The 17200-nt window shown below is 34.8% G+C and overlaps 1 protein-coding gene across 1 annotated transcript in view; it reads left to right on the forward strand.

Annotated features, from left to right (window-relative positions):
- LOC129243488 (ornithine decarboxylase antizyme) overlaps positions 1-17200 on the forward strand; it is a 33301-nt gene that overhangs the window by 357 nt on the left and 15744 nt on the right.

Here is a 17200-nt window from a genome sequence, read left to right on the forward strand (position 1 = left end):
GTTGTTTTTTGTGGTGTGGCTGTTAAATTAAGTGAACAAATGTGTAAAATATTTGCTTTGCTGTAATGTATTGTGGGTTACTGCTGTGCTAGTGGTTATAAATACCGTTGATTTTATACATTCCAGAAAATAATTGAAGCTTTTGTGCCCCCACCACCCCTTTTGGCCCCTGCCACGTGTTTTTATTAGCAATTCACGTGCGAAAAATTATTGCATATATTTGTAATAATTCACACATGCAGGTTGTGCGTAAGTAAAGTAGATGAAATAATAAATCCATTTCAAATACTTCGTTTCCTTGGCGTTGTTTTTTGAAATTTTATTTCTTTACTTTACAATTACATATGTATGTACATACACATGGCCCCATGGCGACCATTACGTGTCGTTGCGCTTGTAGTGCTTTCTATGCTTTTTGTTTCTATTTTTAATGTTTATTTCTATTCGTTTCCCCAAGCTTCGTTGAGCCACCATTTCATTTTACGAACATTTCTGTATACACCCAATTTACATACACCCGATATGTATGTATGTGTATGTACACAATATATTCCGAACAAGTACCAAAAATATTGCCTTATCTTTCTGGAACTACATATGTATATAAATTCTTGCAAAATGTTAAGTGAATGTGGCGAATGCTATAATTTATTAATAAAGGCGTTGTTTGCTATCAAAACGATATTTCTCATTTTCCGGTCAAATTCGATGTTTAAATGTTATTACATATAAGTATAAGCAAGCGAATACGTTTTTGTCCAATGCATTACATTGTGCTGCTTGTTGAAACCACTATGTCATCACTTTTTATTGAAGTGTGAGGTTATGTTTCATTTGTAAATATTTATAGAATTCGCTAGATTTTTTTTTTGCTCAACAGTCTGTTTACAGTGGAGTTTTGTTTTGATCCTCTTCTCCGCCCGTATATACTACACATTTACATATGTATGTATGCACATGCAAAATACCTATTTAAATTAATTTTCCTGCAGTGTACGGTTTTTTTCGTCAAGTTTTTTTTTCTTTCTTCAAATTTTTTTAAATACATACACACATATGCATTAAAAAACAACAGTTTTTTCCGTTTTTTTTTCTTTTTTCACTGTTAAACGTTCTTACCTACAGTGGCTCACAGCTATTTACGTTTTCATTTATTTCATAGAAAATTATGAGATTTTTTATTATATAAGTTATATTTTCGAAAACACTTAAATTTACGTTTAAACATACATATACTTATTTAAATTATAAACCTCAACAAATAAATTCAAAGAGACTTTAATTTAAGAAGAATATTTATTACAAAAATAAAATAAAGCGTAAAATTGCCTCACAGCTTACTTCGTGTGTTTAGGTAAAATGCAAAGTATACACAAATTTTATGAAGATTTTTACTAATTAATATTTTGTAGTAAAGACTTTATTTCAAATCTGACTTTATCCCAGACTGCATAGGGCATACAAATATTTTGGTACATTCCGATTTTATATTCTCCCACTCCTCTTATACCGCCTTTTTTAAGTCATGTCGGTTGCTTAGGGGGCGTCCATAAATTACGTGAGGTGTTTTTTTATATTTTCTGGACCTCCCTCCCCCCCTGGTGAGATGTCGTCAGATTTTATTCAACCCCCTCCCCCATTCCCCAATCTCACGTGAGATTTTTCAAAATGTGGGTTTCTTATGTAAACGCGTTGGATTGTTATTGTAAAAAGAAAAAAAAAATTTGCTCCGTGCTTTTATTTACGACTATTTAAGACTAGTAATCAATATTGCTGAGAGTTATAAGTGTAATAAAAATTTAACAATAGAAGACTTAAATCGTAACTACTGCGATTAAAAAAAAATATCTACTCTAATTCAGTCCATGGAGAATCATGCGCGGTTTCAAGAGAGACTATTGGGACCAACATGTCCATATGATTTTCAGTAAAATTGTCTGCTCCTTCAACTTCCTTCTGATCTAGCCACTCTAAGCCGTTGACGCTTGCGCACAGTAACTCATTAGCTCGTCTTGTGACGATCCGTGAGGGTCGCACTTTGCGGAACATATGCGCTTGCTTAGCTCGTCATGTTCTTTAAAGTCCGAGATTGTCAAACGTCCATCAACCTGAGTGATAGGGTATTGAGGTGGCAGAAAAAGGTCGTAAAGAATCATATGCAGATCACTCCGGCGTGCGCTGCAGCACTTAGGTCAAGCTCCATATGCAGCTTAGCGATCTGTTTCTTCATAGTATCTTGTGCTGGAGTGGGACGTACGTTAGATGGTGTAGTGCTCGACATAGCTTCATCCACATCATCCCTGATCACATGAAGCTGATTTTGAATTATGTGAAAACACTGAAGGAAATGACCGCGCTAATATTTTGTAGTTATGATTTTAGCATATTTTATCAAGAATTTCACTGTTTCAGTTTTTTTTATGCTATTAAATGTAACAATAAACTTTATATAAAAAAAGTATTTTCTTAAAAACATATTATATATATTTAACCTACCTTTTGAAGGTATGCTAAAGTAGACCGAACTTTTCTCTCAGTGGATTCCCTGAGAAGCCGTTCAATCTCTTCTTTCTTCGGGAATTTTTGCTTCGAGATATTTCATAATTTTATCACATCGTCGTGGCAGGACTTCTTCGCCTTATAGACGTATCTTTTGACGTATGCGTTATAAAAATCTGGATAACTCATTTTAAATTAGTAAGAGCATGAACTGAGTCGAGTAAAACATTTACAATAATAAACAAAGAAGGTTGGAACCTGTCCGTGTGTCGCTGCCACTCAGCTCGTACGCTCTTGTTCATTGAGTCGCGCGTTCGGCTGATAGTGGCGCGAAAACAAACGACGGGCTACACTGTACGGTAAATTCAGATTAAATTGAGCTATTTGGTATAAAACAAATATGGTGGTTTGACAGTAGCAATGTACATATAACGTCAAAGTATGAATGAAATTATTTTCTTTCGAACGAATTAGTGAATGATCTTAATCATACTACGATTACGCTTAAGATTAAATCTTAAGCATGTTCAATCTGGATAATGGACCAAAATAGTATAATTTTTTTTGTTTCAATCAGAAAAAAAATTGCGTGATATTTGCCGAGACCCCCACTCTCTCCAACGTAAGACTAGATGAGATTTGACTCGACCCCCTCCCCCCCCTTAAACATCTCACGTAATTTATGGACGCCCCCTTATGTGATGCTTTCTTATATTTCACTCAAGAAATTCGCAATTACATTGAGTCTGGGTGATTGAGCTTGTGTTTCAACCCCTTTGGGAACAGTTCCAGGTTAAACCATGCTGGAACAATATTCCATTTGTGTCTGGGGTCGTTGTCTCGAGATAATCGAAATCTATCACGCCTTGCAATAAATAATTTATTTCGACTTCTGGTGATTGCATTCAATCCCAAGAGAATTTTTATTTGGCCTGTCTTAAAAATATAAAACGGGATAGTGAACCGAATAAAATTGAGGTAAACTGCTACCACAACAACAAGGTAACTTTTACAATAAATAAAATTAAAGTTTTAACACCGATTCTTTACCGGAACGACCCGGATTTACTATATATCCAACCAAGGACCGCCACTCCCGCAGCACTCCCCATGCATGTATGGGGAATGTTTTTGCTGTTACAACAACAACAGTTTGACAGTTTTCAGAAACTCGCCCTAACAAAAAGTACTGCCATTTTCAAACATGTGAGAGACCCAATTTTCCCTATTTGTTTCACAAATAAAGGTTTCCAAAGGAACGGTTTTCGTTACATATTGCAACAAATTTTTAAGATGTATCTTTTTCTCTTATGTTGAAAGGTATTTCTAGGAAGATGAATAAACAAATACGTATAGTATATGTTCATTCTAATGAACATTTCTCTTTTGTAGCGACCAAAATATTTTCAGAAATCCTTCCAAATAAATTTTTTGTTTATAAATTAAGCTTTTGAAGGACCTCACAATAAATGGCGAAAGCAATCCAATCCATCCAATTGGAGGTTTTCACGTAATTGAGAATGTATGTATGTATGTATGTATTTATAATGGAGTATTTTTAGTGTTTCCAAAAAAAGTATAATTGTATGAACTATATGTGTACATAGTTACAATCATATGTAGATATGTATGTTTTTAGAGATATCGGTACAATCATTTACATTAGTATTAATTTACTTTTCCACGCGTACACATATTTCTACAAGTGGTACCAACATGCAAGAGAACACATACAGAAACTGACACTAAGCACTAAGTTGTCAGGTTAATTTTATATACACCTGTGTTCACACAGGTGGTCACACAAAGTTTCAACTATTACAGTAACTATTTATTTAATTTTTTTGTACTAGAATATTGTTCATACTACTGTACTGTACTGTATAAGAAAAACCACATAACTTAAAGTTTAATTTTAGTACTCAAATAAAAAACAAATTGTTCGGATTCATTATTGGTAAAACTTTGCCCGAATATATTATTTACTCCTGGACGATGCGCAAGAAGTTGAAGCTCCAGCTGTAGCCTTGATCTGAAATATAAATTCAAGCGATCCGAGCAGAATATTTAAAACAATTGCGCATAAATCGTATTGATTTTGTTGAACATCTTTTCTGACACGCGTAGTAAAGTATCCTCGAACAACTGCTCATCAACCAACTGACAAATCATTCTAAAAAGCAGAAGTTTTCCACTAACCCGTTGCAACAGAAGCTCTGTGAGTAGGTACAATCTGAAATGAGTTAATAATTTCTTAAGAAATATAATTTAATTTTAATAATCTTAACACAATTCGCATTGCATTGTTTGCCCATCCGGTAATAGGTAAAGTGCAAACAGCAGAGATATATACAAATTCAACGTGTCCACGACAGTCTGTTCTACGTTACCGAAACGACCTGGATTTATGTATATCCGGCAAAGGACTGTCACTCCAGCAGCATTCACCGTATGTAAATATGTATGGGGAATGTTTATGCTGCTACAACAAATTCAACTCTTGCGTGAGTATTTACGAAAAGTTTATGTGCAAGAAACTTCAGATAAATTAAAAAAAAGTTACGAGTATATTTACATCAAAATAAGAATATTGCAACTTACTTTGGTTGTGAGAATAAACCGGAATAATTCATTTTAGAAAAATATGCATTTCAAAGCCCAAAATTCGCTCTATGTAAAGCGTTTTTCAGTAAGAGCGCTTCAACTTTTTTTTTTTTTTTTTGAATAAAACACAAACGGTTTGACTTTTTTAACTAATTTTGTTTTTATTATCGAGTTTGAACATATACATTTAAGTATGAAATTCGATTTCTTTTGCATGACCACCGCGTGCACGTTTTACGAAGTCCAATCGTTGAACCCAATTTTCGACCACTCTTTTGCATAAATCGGCCGAAATTCCAGCAATTTCGCGTTCAATATTGGCTCTGAGCTCACATATCGTCGCCGGCTTGTTACTGTAGACCAATGGCTTCACATAACCCCAAAGAAAATAGTCTAGAGGCGTCAAATCACACGAGCGCGGCGGCCATTCGACCGGTCCATTTCTGGAAATAATGCGCTCATCGAACTTACTCTTCAACAAATCAATTGTAGCGTGTGCTGTGTGGCTTGTGGCCCCGTCCTGTTGAAACCACTTAGACTTAGATGACAGTCCATACCATTCAATTGCGGCCAAAAATAATCGTTTATCATGTCGCGGTATCGATTTCCATTCACAGTAACGTGGCGATCGTTCTCGCCAACGAAAAAATATGGGCCAATTACGCCGCCGGCATGTAAACCGCACCAAACAGTGATTTTTTCGGGATGCAACGGTGGCTCATGAATCACGTGTGGATTGCTTTCTGCCCAGTAACGCATATTTTGCTTGTTGACAAAGCCATTGAGCCAAAAGTGAGCTTCATCACTGAAGATAATTTTTTGGAAAAAAGTAGTCTTAAAGTAGCAGCAACAGAACGATTATTTTCATAAAAAATTTGCACGATTTGCAATCGTTGCTCAAGTGTGTAGCGTTCCATGATGAAATGTATACTAATGAAGTTTACAAATGACAAGCGAAAAATAAAAAAATATTGCGTCGTTCGCCCTCCCTATCGGAAAAAAGTTGAAGCGCACCTATTGAAAAACGCTATATTTGAACGAAAGAAGCCAATCTGGTTTTCATTCTTTTCGCGCTCAAAACACTTTGACCATTTTTTTACTTATGTATATTAAGTTTTATCAAAAATAATATTTCCACTTTTTTCTGGTTATTTGGATTTAATTAAAATGGCTTGAACACCATTATTTCCACCCCAAATAAGAATTTCCTCTTCACAATCATAATGTAAGTAAACAACGAAATATTTAAACAAAGCACACATTTTTGACAAGTGCCCGCAGGCGAATTAATCGGTTGTTCTACTGATATTACCTTCTATAGTTATGCCTCGTATGCAATTTTGTAGCCAATTCAAGTTTGAGTTGTTAAAAATATGATTACGAGTATTAGTTTCCATAAGTATAGAGTTTGCTTAGTTTGAAAATATTATTATATATAAAAGTACGTCGCACACCAAACTAAAATAATTTTACTTTCAATCAACATTCTACAAAATTTAACTACAAAAAAATGTATTTAATGTAATTATTCTGAAATAGGGCAAGAGTTGCATATGATTTGGCCACCAGTGTATGTGGCCATCTTGCTACGCTCTAGAGAATTTTAGATCAACAATCTGAGCTCTGATGAGCGCAACATTTTCTGCGGACGTGACTTTTGATAAAGTTTACAGGCGTATCAGTGGATGCTGTACAGCTTACATTACCCTTCATACGTCGTTTGTAAATATTTGTGCTCAACACAAAGCGAGCAAGCTCTAATACATATGTATATCTATTTGCTTTCCCGATTTTATATTCTAAGACTGCAGAAATGTTATTGCGCCCCTTCTCAAATGCATATCATACACTTACATATGTATGTATGTATGTTAGTTGAATTTACTTAGGTAATTTGATATACTCAAAACATGTTCAAATATTATTTTTCTAAACTTACGTGCAAACATACATATGTACATATACAGCGCATTCACAAGAGTGTTTTTAGTGTCATATTGTTGTATTTCATAAACTTTAAACGGCTAAAAATAAAAGGTATTATATTTAGGAAGTTCGCATGTACTGTGCAAGTCATATCATAAATTTTGACCCCATTAACAAATACTTGGTTATGGTTTTCAGTATTCTAAACATTTATTAAACCGTTAACAATTTTATGACTTGTCGTCACATATGACAACTTGTGTATCACCTAATAGAGTAGGCACAAATATATTACACTGGTATAACAGCATATTAGGGTGTACGAATCTGTCAGGTAACAAATTTTTCATACTAAAGACATGGAAATCAAAAATTGTCTATTAAAAACTGGATCATATGCGGTTAAAGCATTTTTAAAGCGACACTTCATTATAACTTCTAAGCCTCCAATGATAACAAAAATTTTAGCCAGTTTGAGACTTTTGTTATATGAATGCCAGTTCTTTTTTTATTGTCAGAAACAAATTAATGGTGTACTTTTGTCCATTATCGCGCACGGACAATATTTTAGTGGAATATTTTAACTTTCCAGACTTTTAACCTTCGGCAGGCAAACTGGGGTGTGTTTGTTTCTAACATCTGGAAATATTCCCGTAGTTCTATTTTAGCAACGCCAATTTTACTCTTCGAATTCAAGCAATGAGTCCTCAGTAGTTGGTGCGCACCGAATTTACGCAGATCTAAAAAGTGATTGCGTAAAATTTTCCCCAGTGTGTATAGATAGCGGTGTGTTTTTTGACATACACAGTCACTGTCAAAAGAAAGTGTATACCATATATGAACACCCTCACCCTTAAGGTAAAAGTCGATGATACACCAATTCCGACGGTAAATAACCCCAAAATTTTGGGTGTAACCTTTGACAGCTTGCTCTCCTTCTCTGCGCATACAACCGCAATTGCCACAAAAGTCCAAAATCGCAACAAGGTCCTCAAATCGCTGGCCGGCAGCACTTGGGGCAAAGACAAAGAACTGTTGCTTTCGACATTTAAGGCAATTGGCCGGCCGGTTCTTAACTATGCTGCGCCTGTCTGGTCGCCTGGAACTAGTGATTCGCAGTGGACAAAGCTACAGACCTGTCAAAATACCGCCATTCGGACAGCGACCGGGTGCCTCCTGATGTCACCCATCCAACACCTTCATAACGAGGCACAAATGCTCCCAGTTGTGGAGCACAACAAATTGCTCAGCAAGCAGTTCCTGCTCGGATGCTACCGTAGCCCTCATCCCTGCAGACACCTGCTTGAGCTCGAGCCGCCTCCCAGGCACGTCAGGAGACACCTCCTTGACTACGCTGGTGAAATCCAGGACAAGACTGACCGAAACCTACTGGACCGAACAATATTTAGACAGTCTATAAACGACATTCACCGGGAGACCGTTACCACCTTCATGAACTCCCGTTCTGTGAATGCCGCAATCGAAGTCCAACCACCACCTATTGCAGATGAAGAGCTCCAGCTTCCCCGTGAGACCCGTGTAACACTGGCACAACTACGATCTGGATACTGTAGCAGGTTAAACTCCTACTTATCCAGAATCGACCCCGACATACCAAACACATGTCCGGCATGTGAAGGTACCCCGCACGACACTAACCACCTCTTCACATGCCCCCTCAAACCGACTCATCTAACTCCCCTCTCCCTCTGGACCCAACCTGTCGAAACAGCATGTTTCCTGGGCCTACCCCTAGATGAGCTAGACGAAGACGAACGATGATATGCCTACACTGACAGGGCTACCTATGCTGTTAACAACAACAACCCTCATCGTCATCAAAGTCAAGTATTTCATCATCCAAATCAGATAATAAATGTTTCACCTCGCTTTCTTTTAGAGGCCGACTTCTAGACGACATTGCCAGTATTGCTTTAAAAGAAAATCAATCACTCAATATAGATATGGAATTAAAAAAGATAAAAATTCATCTTTGATAAAACTAAGCTAAATATATATGTATGTATATGTACATATTGTCAGCGTCAAAGGAAAGTGTACACCACACAACTTTTGAATACTTACTTTTTAAATTTTAATTCATTATATGCAAAAATATAATTCATACCACTACAAACTACCATATAATGCAACTAACTGACCAACTAACTAATTTTTATGAAATTACATTTTTTACCGATGTACCCGATAGTTTTCCCATATATATTTTTTTCTTTAGAATGCAAAGCCTATTTCTTATAAAAATTTTCATTATGTGAATAAAATACAAGCATGTTCTTATTATATATTATCTGATATCTTTGAATAAATTAAACAATTAATTAATTAATATAATTAAATTTATTTTATCTAAATACTTACAAAAAAAATGTGAAAATAAAATTTTAACTCTGTTTGTGGGAAAAAGTTTATGAATTGGGGTGTAACTTACCACAGTGTGTCGTTTACATCAAGAAAAAAAAAATTGATGTGTCTTCCGAAGGTTGAAAATAACTGTTCCACTGACCGGCATGAGTAAGAACTATTACGCCAAAATGTTTCACAAAAATATGGCGTATGTATATTAAATTAAATTTTACTACAAACTCTTAAACACAAAATTAATGGTAAATATATTTTTGGTTTTTATTACATAATAGTTATAATCAACGTTTTTTAGAAGGGCACCATTTTGGCTGTGAGTTGGCTTTTCATACTATGCAATATATCGTGAATATTCAAAATGATTTTTTCTGTATAATTTAATTAAAAAAACTTGTGTTGTTACCAATTGGCATGTCAATTTGGGCATAAGTATTTTATTTTCCGTTTAATCTCATTATTGGTTTTGACAATTTGGCTACACCATTTTAGTTGTGTGCCGCTGTATGTGCATAACTGCCTACATACTTATACGAGTAGACTATGATCAAATAAGTTATATGTAAAATCCGGCGTAAGTCAAATTGCAGTCAATCTGACCTAATGTACGCGCATTCGTATGTATGTATGCACATTCACGCTTTGAAAGCATTGAATTGAATTTACTTGTTTCTCGCATTCCTCACCTTGCGAGCTATCCTCGCATTCGCCAATGGAAAATTTCAGAAACACTCGATTTGGTTAAATTAAAAGGCATAAAAAAAGTGTGTCTAAGTCTAAGTGTGTTTATTGTATGCAAACAAAGAACATATTTTCGAATAATAATTGCATTCAAATAGCTTTCATTTAAACAAAACACGCCACTACTAGTCACATAGCGTGCCTTAATCTTTTGTCAAATGGAACTCTTTATCTGAGCTTTGTACATCTACTATACACAGGCATCATCTGATTCTAATGAGTGTTTTGTTATTCCACTCCACGATAAAGCCATTTATGGCTGAGACTATTCACTTTCCACCTACAGTGGCTCACAGAAGTATTTTGCATAATAGCGCGTATGTACAAATTTAAGATTTTGTATGTACTAAGTATCCGAAAATAAAAATGTTAATACTTACACGCATTATTGAGCACTGTCTTAGCAATTGGGCTACACATCATGCACAAAAATTGTACCGTTAGGTGCATATAACAAAAAACGTGCGTAGCAATGAAAATGTGTGCTCACAAAAGTATTTTGCTTATTGTTTATAGATACCGTTACTGGACGCAGTTCAGTTACTTTTTCTGTTTTCGCTGAAGTTGTGGCTACAAGTGCGTATTATAATCAATTTTATTTGTAATTGAGTTCATTTCGTTTGTAATTGTGGTACTGTGCATATCGGAAATGCCAAAGGGTAAAGAAGTAACTACAGCTGAAAAAAAAAAATTATTTTACATCTCCATAATGAAGGAAAATCTACGAAATATATTTGCAATATGTTTAGTCGATGCCGCCAAACGATAGAAAATGTAATAAAACGGTGTAAAGAACGCGGTAATTTAGAAAATTTAACCCGTTTTGGTCGACAAAGTTGCTAACTGAGAGAGAAGAACGCCAAATATTGAAAGAAAATCGCAAAAACCCACATTTATCAGCCCCAAAAATCAATGACAAAATAAAAGCAACCTTTCAGATTGAAGTATCCGATGAGACAGTGCGCAGAGCCCTCAGAAGCAACAATATTCACGGTCGTGCAGCAAGGAAAAAACCACTGATTTCACAAGTCAATAAAGCAAAGCGGCTTTTATTCGCCAACACCTATAAAACCAAAAGTTTTGAGTTTTGGAAAACCGTCATATTTATTGATGAAAGCAAATACAACATTTTTGTCCGGACGGACGTCGTATGGTATGGCGGAAGCCAAATGAAGAGCTGCGATTAAAAAATGTTAAATCCACTGTTAAGCACGGTGGAGGTTCCGTCATGGTGTGGGGTTGTATGTCGGCCCAAGGAGTCGGAAAGCTGGTGTTTATAGATGGAACGATGGATAAACATCTTTATTTGTCTATTCTCAAAGACAACTTACATTCCAGTGCAGAAAAAATGGGAATGTCGTCTAACCACTTTTTGTTTCAACACGACAACGACCCCAAGCATACAGCTCATGATGTCAAAATGTGGATACTTTTTAATACAAAACATTTGCCAACACCTCCCCAAAGTCCCGATATCAACCCCATAGAAAATCTGTGGGCCTATCTCGAAGAAAGAGTGCGAGAACACAAAATTTCGTCAAAAAGTGACCTTAAAGATGTTTTACTCCAAGAATGGGAAACAATACCTCTTGACTTTTGTCGCAAGTTAATAGAATCTATGCCAAGTCGCTTGGAAGCAGTTTCCAAAAATAATGGTTATCATACGAAATATTGAATTAATAGAAATTAGTATATTTGTACACCACCTAGTCAAAAGCAAAATACTTTTGTGAGCAATGAATTCTATTTTATTTTACTTTTTTTACGTTTACATTGGAACATATTTTTCTTTTAAAGTTTTAATACATTGTTTATGTAGATATAAGGTTTATGTTTAAGAATTTATGAAATAATTAACAAATGAATTTAAAAAATATACAGGAATTGAAGCGTGAACTTATTTGTCTTCTCATGCAAAATACTTTTGTGAGTCACTGTACATACATACGTGTGTACATACCTATGGATGTGCATATACAGAAAATAAATATGTATGTGCATGCATTCATATGTCATTAAATAAGCTTTAGCGCAAAGAAAATTTTTACTTAGAAATTTATATATGCAGGTATTTCTTTCACCAGCGGCCATTTCTGCATACTTACATATGTAAATATGTTTTGCTCAGGAAACAAGGCATATATTACTATGTGTATATATGTATGTATACAAATGCACACACACTCATATTACAGGAATCCCACTTTCACGAAATTACTTTCCGTTGACTGTTTCTAGAACATTGTCAATTAAAACCAATCGGCTTTAATTTATTTATTAAAAATATTATATTAAACAATACATACATATGCATGTATGAGCATATGGAAGTTGTGAATGTCATTGGATTTTACTGCCAATAGGCATTAAGGCTTACTATAGACCTGGTTTGTGTTTGTGCTCTGTTTGAGTTGACTTGTTTGCTTGTTTTTATTTATACTACTCCTTAGCCTAATATTGGGACTCCCTACATACATAAGTACACATGTATGTACGTACGCACATATAATTTATACATTTGTTTAACCCTTCTACTATGTTTGGGTCAATTTGACCCAATTTTCAGTAAAACGCATCGAAATTCGCCTATTAGTCTAGTCGTATTGTATTGATTCTTCTTCTATTTGTTAACTGCAGTAAAAGGAATAGATGAATATGAAAATTAATATAACATCAGTTTTTTATGTTGTTGGAGGATGCCAAATGTAATTTCATTACACTTATTACGTTGTTGGGTCAATTTGACCCACCTAGTATTTTGAAACATTTTGCCGTTTATTATTACATCACTCGATCAAAACCGCAGACAAAGAAAGCTAGTTATCAGAGATCGAGTATATTTTGCACAGCTCTATATTTATATGTATATTCTCGATAAATTTATAGCCTTTTCGAAAAAGGGGAACTCCCGTTTTATGCACCTGTGCAAAGAGTAAGTGTCGATTGTTTGCTTAGTTAGTAATTTATTATCGCGCAGTAAGGAGCTTATCAAAGTTTTTATAAAGAAAGTGATTGCTAAATATATATTTCTACAATGTCCCAAAGGAAGAGAGTAAGTCAAGTTTTTTTTTAATTTACTATGTTTATGTTGCTGTTACACATTTTTATAATTTTATTTTTTAAAAGAAACTAAGTATTGAAGAAATACACCAAATTATTAATTCTGATGCTGAGGATATTTTCGACGAAAGTGATAGCAATGAAGACTTTGTACCTATCGCAGAAAATGAAACGGACGATTCAAATACTTCATCCAGTGAAAGTGAAGTAGATGTCGTTTTTGAAGGTAGCAATGCGACAGAAGAAGGCAATTTTCCAAATATTTTATCGAAAGATAAGAGCATAATATGGCATGATCAGCCACTTCCAATTTCAAGAGGCAAAATTCCTCGAAATCAAATTTTATGTCAAAGTCCTGGCCCATCAAAGCGTGCTATTTCTATGGTCACAGATATAAGATCCTCTTTTGATATATTCATGCCCTCAAGTATAAAAAACATAGTGGTAGAAATGAGCAACATGAAAGGATTGCAGTTTTTTTGAGACAATTGGAAAATTATAGACCTTATAGAATTGGAAGCATACATAGGATTGCACATCTTAGCAGGAGTATAAAAATCGCACAATGAAAGTCTAATTCATTTGTGGGATGAAAATAATGGCCGACCAATTTTTCGGGCCACAATGAGCTTGGAAAGATTTATGACATATCACGATGCCTTCGTTTTGACTCCGCTGCAGACAGGGATGAGAGAAGACAGCGTGATAAATTAGCACCAATAAGGAACATTTGGGATCAATGGAATCGGCAGTTCAGGTCATATTATCACTTACATGAAAATGTAACAATAGATGAGCAGTTAGTACCTTTTCGTGGTCGTTGCATCTTCAGGCATTACATTCCATCGAAGCCCGCAAAATACGGCTTAAAAATATGGGCTCTATGTGATGAAAAAAGCAAACATGCCTGGAACATGGAAGTTTATTTAGAACGGCATTTATAAATTGGCTTTTTGTATGTCTCAAACCTATGTACAGTATAAATAAGCCGTCTCTATACAAATATTTTTAGGTGAACGTGTTCTTCTATCCCTATCAAAACCCTTTCCCAGAGGTCACACTATTACTTGCGATAACTTTTTTACGACGTACAATCTCGCCGTTCAGCTACTTCGCAGGAACATTACTTTAGTCGGTACAGTGGGAAAAAATAAGCTTTTTTTGCCACGAGAAATTGTCGACATGAAGAAAAAGAACGTTTTAGAAAGCCAATTTTTATTTACGGATAATGTAACTATTGTATCGTACGTCCCAAAAAAATATAAATTTGTTGTAGCATTGAGCTCCCTTCACCATTCTCCACTTGTTGATGAGGGTGACAGAAAAAAACCTGAAATAATAATATACTTCACTATAATGAAACAAAAGCTGGTGTGGATGCGCTTGATCAGCTGGTTGCTAACTATACATGTAAACGTCAGACCAAACGTTAGCCAGTTGCCCTCTTTTCGAATATGTTAGATATTTCGGCATATAACGCATACGTAATATGGACAGAGATAAATCCCTCATGGAACTCCAACAAGCTTTATGAGCGAAGACTTTTTCTTGAAGGGCTGGGAAAGCAAATGATCGAACCAAATATTGTCCGCAGAGAGAGACTAATTTAAAGGAATCGCTGCTAAGAATATAGTAAAAAATATTCAAGAAAACTCCAAATCTGCAGAAGAAGCGTCTACTTCTAATATTTCTGCCAGAAATGAATCCACCGAAAAACGACAGCGATGTTTCTTCTGTCATCATACAAAAAATTCGAACAAATATTCAGCTGTTTGCAGTTCGTGCCAAAAATTTGTTTGCAAGGAACATAGCAGCTTAGTTTGTGAAAATTTCCGTTAAAACGTACATATCTCAATTATTTTCTACCATTAACATACACTTAACTTGATTCAAATAAAAAAAATATTAATTCTTTCAATAAAATAGTGTTATTAGTGGAGTTTTTATAAGTGGGTCAAATTGACCCAAAACACTATATGTGTAATTTTTTCCTAACATAGCAGAAGGGTTAAATAAACTATTCAAATGTTATTACGCTTAACTTCTACTAAAAATTTAAATTAACTACAACAACAAAAGTGTAAAGCATGTACGCAGTACATTTATTAATATCTGAAATTATAAATTTTTTCGTCGATGGACGAGCGAGAATGGAGAGTAAAATTTCATATCCGTTTCCTGGCTAGTGCTTGTGCGTACTATAAAGTGATATCTATTCCGACGTCGGACTTATTGGTATTGCCTTGCGGTAATTTGTGCCGTTACTGCGGCCATGGAATCGCTGCGTTTTTGCGGCTGATAAACGCTCGGAGTAGTGCGCGTTGTTGCCACGATTTGTGTCCGGCGATTACCTACACCGGTCGACCCTTCTCCGTTTTTTGTAAATTTTGTCTATTTGTATTCTCTGCAAATGTTGTGAATTTATTTAGATATATATTCTTTCTCTCTCATTCTTTTTTTGCAATGTGTTTTTCTGATATGTATATTTAACATGATGGAAAGAATAATGAGATGGCGCCTATCGTGGTCCCGTTACTTTGCGCTCAGCGAATTTGACAACTAGTTACGTGATTTTAGCTCCAGTATGGCCAGATTACCATTTTCGTAACTTGATTTAGCTTTTGTTTTTGTTATTTAGTCTCGGAGTTTTAGTTCTTTCTTCGTGACATTTTTCTAGCTGTTATAATTAAAATGTCATGTTTATAATTTTGTAAAATATACATTTTTTAATAATTATTTAAATAATTCACTCAGTTTTATTTAGCTTTACTTTTTTTTAACATCTGGTGGCATTGCCCGCGATTGCGGGTGTTGTTGGTGTTCTTCTGCTTTCGGCAGTCAAATGTCTCTCTCGCTACTGCAGTGTTGCCAGCTTTAGATATAAAAACGCACTAAAATGCCCATTCAAGGAAAATAACCCAATAAATTTTTATTGAATCACTTAAAGAAATTTGTATGCGTGACAAATTGTCTTTAAAATGTGCGTTTTTTTAAATAAATGTGCTATGCTTATGTACAATTTAATTTATGAGGTTTCTTTGTTAAGTGAGACTCTTTTGTTAAGGGAACGACTTTTTTGCTATATTTGAGATTATGTAACTAGATAAGGTACTCTTTTTGTAAAAATGTCAGTATGGTTTCTTTAGAATTTTCTGGTATTTTCTTGTTTATTTTTACAATGAATATAACTCTTAATGTCCTATGTCTCACTAAGGATTGATGACCGGAAGAAGCGATTACACCTCTATGGTTTTAATTCGCATTCAATAAATTCAAAGGCTTTTTAAAATGTGTAAAAAGGTTTTCAATCTTAAGGGGGGGGTAACGTTTTTAAATTTTTTTTTTGCATTTTTTTTTATTTGATTTTTTAAATGAAGAACCTTTCAAGAATATTCTATGAAAATTTTAGATGAATCGGAGCAAAACTTACAAAGATACAGCCATGTAAGTGTTGCTACCTACCTGGCTCAACCGCGCGCCATTTGAACTTTAAAGCGTTTTTCCCACAACTTACGTTTTCAAAGTCGGTGCCCCTCATAACTTTGAAACTACTGCACCGATCCTTTTAAAATTTTGAACACTTTTTCTGTAGATGTTTTACAAGGTAACGCCGAAGAGTTTTTTTCGAATTTGTTGATACTTTTGTTTTTACGGTAACTAATTCACCGATTTTTTACGCGAAAATCGTGTTTTTGACTTTAACGTGTTCCCAAAAATCGAAAAAATTTTAATTTCAAAAAACTCTCTCGGCGTTACCCGGAGAAAACGATTATCTAACGAAATAACTTTGGTTTTTTGATTTCAGATAATTTAACACCGAGTTATGAGGGGCACCGCAAAACTACTTTTTTTTGAGATGCGTCCGAATAATTTCTGCCATTGCCGTATTTTTAAATATTTTTCGATGAAAATTTCACAAAATATACTTCAAATGCTATAGTTTTATGTAGTAAAAGATTTGACGAATAAATTTTAACTGTGTCATCAA

This window comes from Anastrepha obliqua, chromosome 4 (genome assembly GCF_027943255.1).
Source record: "Anastrepha obliqua isolate idAnaObli1 chromosome 4, idAnaObli1_1.0, whole genome shotgun sequence".
NCBI classification, from domain to species: Eukaryota; Metazoa; Arthropoda; class Insecta; order Diptera; family Tephritidae; genus Anastrepha; species Anastrepha obliqua.